The sequence below is a fragment of the Leucopleurus acutus genome (assembly GCF_964270905.1).
Source record: "Leucopleurus acutus genome assembly, chromosome: 3".
NCBI classification, from domain to species: Eukaryota; Metazoa; Chordata; class Mammalia; order Artiodactyla; family Delphinidae; genus Leucopleurus; species Leucopleurus acutus.
The window spans coordinates 25,677,411-25,684,202 of NC_139145.1; the positions used below are offsets into that span (position 1 = coordinate 25,677,411).

The following is a 6,792-nucleotide window of genomic DNA, read 5'->3' on the forward strand; positions in this document are numbered from 1 at the left end:
AAAGTTCTATGTAAATATAATTTATCACAGGGTGAGTGTAGGGAGGAATTTTTGAAAGTGCATCCATTGGATTGGCGGACACTCATTCAATAAACGTTGAGCACCCGCTCATGTAAGGCAAAAGGGGCATCATGAACATTAACGGCCTTTCTGAGAAATACTAGAGTTGAGCTTACAGGGGCTTTTAAGTGCATAGATGATGAGCGGAAGGGGAAGAGTTCACGGGGGTGAATATTTTCAAGAAGCCAAAGAAAATATTGGTGATCGTACATTTAATAAATTGGGTTGGGTATGATTTAGGACTTTTAAACGTAAGCATTAGATATTTTGCTCACTAAAGTTAATTCTTAACATTCAGCAGAGTTGTAATATGTTTTGTTCAGATCAGATTCTATAATTCACTTTCCAATTTAAGGGAAACTTAAAGCAGGTAATTTTCTAATGTGGAATGAGGCTCCGTTATGAATTGAACCAGTTAGAAATGTGATCTTTTGTGAAAGATCATTAATAAAACGGTAACTTTGGTTTATTTATATACCACCTAAGTGTTATATAGGAAACTGTTGGGTGCCTGTGGGTTTTGGTTACTATGTGATATGGTCTCTGTCTTTACTGGTGGAGAGTTAGGTTAATTACAGATTAATTACATTTTGAGTGTTTTAGTTTTGTTCCTTGAAACTAGGCAAGACTACTTTTGATGACAATGAGAAAAAATCATGTCAGACATTTTCCATCTTCTTTTATAGCTGGAACATGAAAATGCCCAGTTAAGAAATATAAATTTCTCTTTGTCTGAAGCCCTTCATGTCCACTCATTGACAAGCATGATCCTGGATGATGAAGGTGTTTTGGGCAGCATTGAGAATTCTTTTCACAAGTTCCATGCTTTCTTGGATCTCCTTAAAGATGCTGGGTTAGTTCATTTCTCTTCATGGCATTCTTCTCTTTGCGACTATAATGGTAGTTTGCTGAGGAACTGGAGCAATTTTCATCACTTCTGTGGCCATATTTAGTGTAATTATAGGTAATATAGTTGACTTTTTAAATTGAGGAATTAAATTTTTTAAGAAATGCAAATAGGGAAGCCTGCTTTGGTAGAGTGGGGAGCCCAGTATAAAAGAGTAACCTGTAGACAGAGTAATTAGTAGGTATAGTTTTTTGTAAGGACTAAATTGAAGGCAGTTTTCATTGAAAATATTCGGGAATGCATAAGAATTGTCTTATTTTTCACTTATTTTGCTTGTTTGATAAGTTTGAATTAAAGTTATTTTTAAAAATTAAAAGATTATTATTAATCTGCATGGGAGATATAGGTCAGTGGTTCTCAACCATGAGCGATTTTGCTGAAAGAGGGAAGTGGAGATTGATAGTTGATGGAGTAGTGTTTTGTCAGTGAATGAGTTGGTGTTGGTGTTGGGAAGGAAGGAACAAACACATTCTTGGAAACTGGAGGAAAGGTGGGAAAGAAGCGTGGGAATAGAGGTGTGAGAGGTAGTGGACGAGGTGCGTGGTAGATGTTGAAATTGCTAGTGAGACAGTGTTTAAAATGGAACGGTAATAGGTAAGGAGATGAGATGTGTCCTAGAGGATGAATCTGGAAAGGGCTGAGAATTTGGGGGAGAGAGAGGCTTGTAGTCTGGAGTAGGATGTTAGCTTTTAAGATTTTAGAAGTATTTCATGGTCTGGGGAAATCTAAACTGCTCTTCTGTGATTATAATAACCTTTGTCTTTTCTCCTTTCCTCCTCTGGTCCAGGCTTGGGCAGCTGGCCACAATGGCTGGTATAGAGCAGTCAGATTTTCATTTACTAGGTCGTCCCCAGATGAATTCTACTGTTAGTAGTCTACCTAAAGAAGAAAAGAAGCCACTTGAAGAAGAAAAATCAGAATCAAAGCAGAGTGCCCCAGGACTAACGCAAAATCTCCAAGTAAGTGGAGAGGACAGCACTTAAGGATTCTAAGAGTGATTAGCAAAAAGGAAATGACCAAGTCAGGGAGAAAACAATAATGATCAGTCTCTAGTAGTTCACATGCTCAGGAGCTAGAAGATTCTGGAATCCTTTCCAAATCTGAGATTAGTAAATGTGTGCCCATTTCATGATATTGTATTGTTGTAAATAAGGAGACTGGAAGTTCTTTAGAAAATTTATGAGTTAAAGCAAACTATCTTTAATGAAGAAAGAAAACATTAGAGAAAATATTCCAGATTTTAAATTGTATAAATGTCTATTCTATTCATATTTTATCTAGGTTTCTATTTGTATGCAGTCAGCTTACAATGAAGGAACACTAATGAAGGTACACATACTGATATAATTTTTAAAATAAGTAATCCAGACATAGCTAATAGGTAACATATGACAGTGAATCACCTGGTTATGGGAATGGGAGGGGAAAACCTGTCAGCTTTTCCTCTAGCCTTGCTTGGAGCCCCCTTCAACCAATCTCAGACTGGTCTTGGGAACTGACAGCTTGAGAACACAGTCTGGTCACAAACTATATTATATACTGTTTACATGTGCCTGGAGGATAGAAAAGAAATTAATTATCTTACAGAATAGGGTTTTATTTTTAGTGAGGGAAAGGAAATGGGTAATAACTACCCCTGTCACCAAAGTCTGAAAATGTAGTGGACATAGCCTTGGATATAGCTAGGTTAAGCTGAGAATCACTTGGCAGGATATAATTAGAGAAAAACTGGCTCTGAAATCTTCTGAAGAATCAATTGACTGTGTTAATAATAAGATCACAGAGTAACATTGAAATTTTGAACTCTACTTTTTAATGGTTGGCTTTGTTCATCACTGAATTTTTGTCTTGTCTTTTGTTTTTTCCCCTGGTTTCAGAAAATTGCAGGTGATGCTAGGATTCCTTTGCCTCTCGACTCCTTCCATGTCCCAGTCTCTACTCAGGAGGCCTTAGAAACTTCCAAAGACAACCTGGGGGTCGCAGTCACAGAGCAGCGGCAGGAGTCTTTTGAAGATTTCATTGCTAGAACATGTTCTCCTTCAGCAGACGTCATTTCTGGAACTGGAAGTGAAAGAAAAGAAGAGGAATTATCTAGAAATAGCAGGTCTTCTTCAGAGAAAATGACCAAAGCAGGTGAATATACCCAAAACTACTCTCCTAAGAAACAACCTGGGAAGAACCTGCATTCCTGCTCTGACTCACCTGTAAAGCAGAAAAGCAAAGGAATTGGGCAAAATAATTCTTTGCTTAATGAACCAATTAGAAGTGAGTCTTCGAAAAAGCACATTTCTGTTAAGAAAGACAGTACAATAGTGACTGTTTCTTCAAAGACAACTAAAAGTAAACTCAGTCTACTAGAACATTCTGAAAGTGATACTCTTGGATCTGATTGTGAATTTCAAGAAAGCATCCATACTCTATCACGCCTAACATAGGTCTAAATCTTTTAAAATCTTTTAAAATTATGCTTTTGCCTTCAAATTTTAATAAATTACTTATGTTTTTATTATAGCATATGGTGTTTTAAAATACTTGACTGGAAGCCATTAGAGAAAGATTTATCTATTCTTTTTTATTATAATGAAAGTTTTGGTGTATTTTTCCTTGTGACAGTTTGCACCATTCATTCAGCTAGTGTTTACTGAGGGCTTCATATGTACAGTCCTTTTCTGGATGCTATTGCTTTCAGCAGTGAACAAAATAAAGCCTTTACTCTCCTGGAACTAGCACTCTGTGTTGGGAGAAAACATAAACAACAAAGCAGGGTAAGGGGTAAAAAGAGATGGGAATGATAAATGGGATACTTTTACCATTTGGTTAAATGTCAAACTATTATAAATCACATGGCCAGAAGCCATTGACATATTTTAATTCACAGTAACCAGAGAGCCTCAAACATTTACCAAGGCACTTAACCGTGTTTATGGATTACAGCAACGCTATGAGGTTGGGAACTGTTACCATCCTCGTCTATAGATGAGGAGTCTGAGGAGACATTATGTGAGTTGCCCAGAATTACACAGCTGTAAGTAAGTGGAAAGCTGCGATGTGACCCGAACCCATGCTCTTTTTTTTTAATGTATGGACTTTATTATGTTTCCTTTGTTTCTGATTTATGTGATTTTTTTCTTTAAAGTTTTTTTGGATGTCGACCATTTTTAAAGTGTTTATTGCATTTGTTACAGTATTGCTTCTGTTTTATATTTTGGTTTTTTGGCCACAAGGCATGTGGGATCTTAGCTCCCTGACCAGGGATCGAACCCTCACCACCTCCATTGGAAGGCGAAGTCTTAACCACTGGACCACCAGGAAAGTCCCCTTTACGTGATTATTTTTCTGGCAGTTGTTTTTTAATTTTATTTTTTATTGACGTACAGTTGAATTACAGTGTTGTGTTAATTACTGTTGTACAGGAAAGTGACTTAATTATACATTTATAGACATTCTTCTTCATATTCTTTTCCATTATGGTTTATCACAGGATATTGAATATAGTTCCCTGTGCTCTACAGTAGGACCTTTCTGGGTTTTTTTAAATACATCCACTTTTTTTTAAATAAATATATTTATTATTTTTTTTTAATTTTTGGCTGTGTTGGGCCTTCGTTGCTGCACACAGGCTTTCTCTAGTTGCGGTGCACGGGCTTCTCATTGTGGTGGCTTCTCTTGTTGCAGAGCACGGGCTCTAGGTGCATGGACTTCAGTAGTTGTGGCATCGGGCTTAGTTGCTCTCTGGTATGTGGGATCTTCCCGGACCAGGGCTCGAACCCGTGTCCCCTGCATTGGCAGGTGTATTCTTAACCACTGCGCCACCGGGGAAGTCCCATGTAGGACCTTTTTTTTATCCATCCTGTATATACAGCAGTTTGTATCTGCTACTCCCAAACTCCCAGTCCAACCTTCTCCCACCCCCTCCCCCTTGGCAACCACCAGTCTATTCTCTATGTCCTTGGTTATGTTTCAGTTTCACAGATAGGCAGAACCCAGGCTCTTAATTACTTTGTTACTCTGTTTCCTTGTTGTTAAGAGAAGAAGGGTTTAAGGAAGGCACCGAGAGAGAAGCCAGTGAGCACTAGAGATGCAAAAGAGTGGGGGTGTCAGAAAGCACACCTGTCTCCTTCCCCCATCTGAGCAGAATTTTTAAACGGCAGAGTATGTAAGAGTATGTGATGACATATCTCTGGATTCAATTATGTCTCCCTGGTAAAACATGCACAGATAAGTCTTTAGTTCAATCAGACTGAAAGGTGAGATCAGAGAAAAGCTGGAGTGTCAGATTTCTTCTAAATGGTCCTGCCTGATTGTTACTAATAGGGCTACTACAGTACTAGTTAGTTCATTAGTCATGGATTGGGTGTTAGAGGAGTGAAACAATGAGCAAGATGTAGCGTTGGCCCTTTAGCAGTGGAGTGAGAGGGAAGACGCACAGCAGATGTCTCATCCTGCACGTGACATGCTGTGACGGGCATATTCAGGGCGTTTGGTCAGTGTTTGTGGAAGAAGAGGGGGAGCTGTGAGGCATAGAAAAGTCATCTAAAGAGGCAGTCCCTAAGCTAAATCTTAAAGGACTCCTGAGAAACTGGTGAGTCAGCCGGTGAAAGGCAAGGATACTCAAGGCAGAGTGGACAGCGGAAGTCCAGAGCCGTGAGTGTGCGAGGGGTGTGTTACGGAGCCACAGGCACAGGCTCTGGAGGATCAGTGCAGTGTCCCCAGGCAGTGCCCCTAAAGGAGGCAGCGAGGAGGAGGAGAGTGGGTCTTAACCACCCATGTGCATGGAGCTGGTTTCCTCAGAAAATAGCTAAGAATGGAAAGGACAAGTTCAGGTGGCATTTTAGACCACTGACGTCAGCATGGATGAGGAATCTGAAGAAGCCTGGAGACAATTATGCCCCACTCTTCTGAGGAGCAGCGTTTTTTATTTTCAAGAGGGACTTTCACACTGCCACCTCCTCTCCTGTCCCTACTGAAAGGTTCATAGGCCGGCAGAAGGGAGAACCTGGCTTAAGTAAAGTTAATCAGGTTTCTTTACTGTACAGCTCCTCGGGGCTGCTGTAGGCTAGTGTTCATTCTGGATCGTCACAGCAGGCGCATGGTACACAGCCATCCTCAAAGCTATTTGACTCTAGCGTCCTCTTTAATAGAAGTGTCTAACAACTGGTTCCACCAAACAGCAATTTGGTAACTTTTGGACCATGTAATAGCAAGAAGAAAGGGGTCTGAAATAAGGTATAGATGAAGGGAGGAAATAAGTTCTAATTTTATTTAGGAAATTACAAGCAAGACTTGATCTTGGGAAGTAAGGAAGAAGTAGGAGGCGGAGGCTGAACCCCCGTCTGTGTGACTAAGGTTGGGTGGTGGTATCATTGAGTTTGGAAATAGGGGATAAAGAGCTGAATTGAGGAAAAGACTTTACTTCTGGACATGTTGAATTTTAAAGCACCTGTAGAATTCGGGAGAAAAACTGGTAGATAACTAGAGATGCACATGAAGACATGGAAAGATAAAAATTTGAATGTCATCAGCACATATCAGCAGTCATTAAAATCATGAACATGGATGAGATTTCAGAGAATTGTGAGTACTGACAACGTTTAAGTAATAAGCAGAGAAAGAATTCTGGGAAGGAGAGAGGTGATAGAGTTTCAAGAAGGAGGAAGTAGATGACAGTGTCATCCTTCAGAGAATGTGAGTGTCCATTGGATTTGGGCAGTTAGGTCCCCAGTGACCTTAGAGCAGTTCAGTGAAGTGGTGGACAAGAAGCCAGACTGCAATAAATTGAGGGCATAGGGCTGCCTGTGGGGGCCAGGCGGCCCTAGTGAAGACAG

At 39.9% G+C, this 6,792-nt stretch overlaps 1 pseudogene across 1 annotated transcript in view; it reads left to right on the forward strand.

The window, feature by feature from the left end:
• LOC309958876 (centrosomal protein of 78 kDa-like) overlaps window positions 1–3,402 on the forward strand; it is a 43,101-nt pseudogene extending 39,699 nt beyond the window's left edge. The window contains exons 9-12 of the transcript in view: window positions 747–913; window positions 1,755–1,926; window positions 2,249–2,296; window positions 2,845–3,402. The product of the transcript in view is annotated as a centrosomal protein of 78 kDa-like (transcript). The remainder of the gene's footprint in view (window positions 1–746; window positions 914–1,754; window positions 1,927–2,248; window positions 2,297–2,844) is intronic.
• Window positions 3,403–6,792: the final 3,390 nt, after the last annotated feature.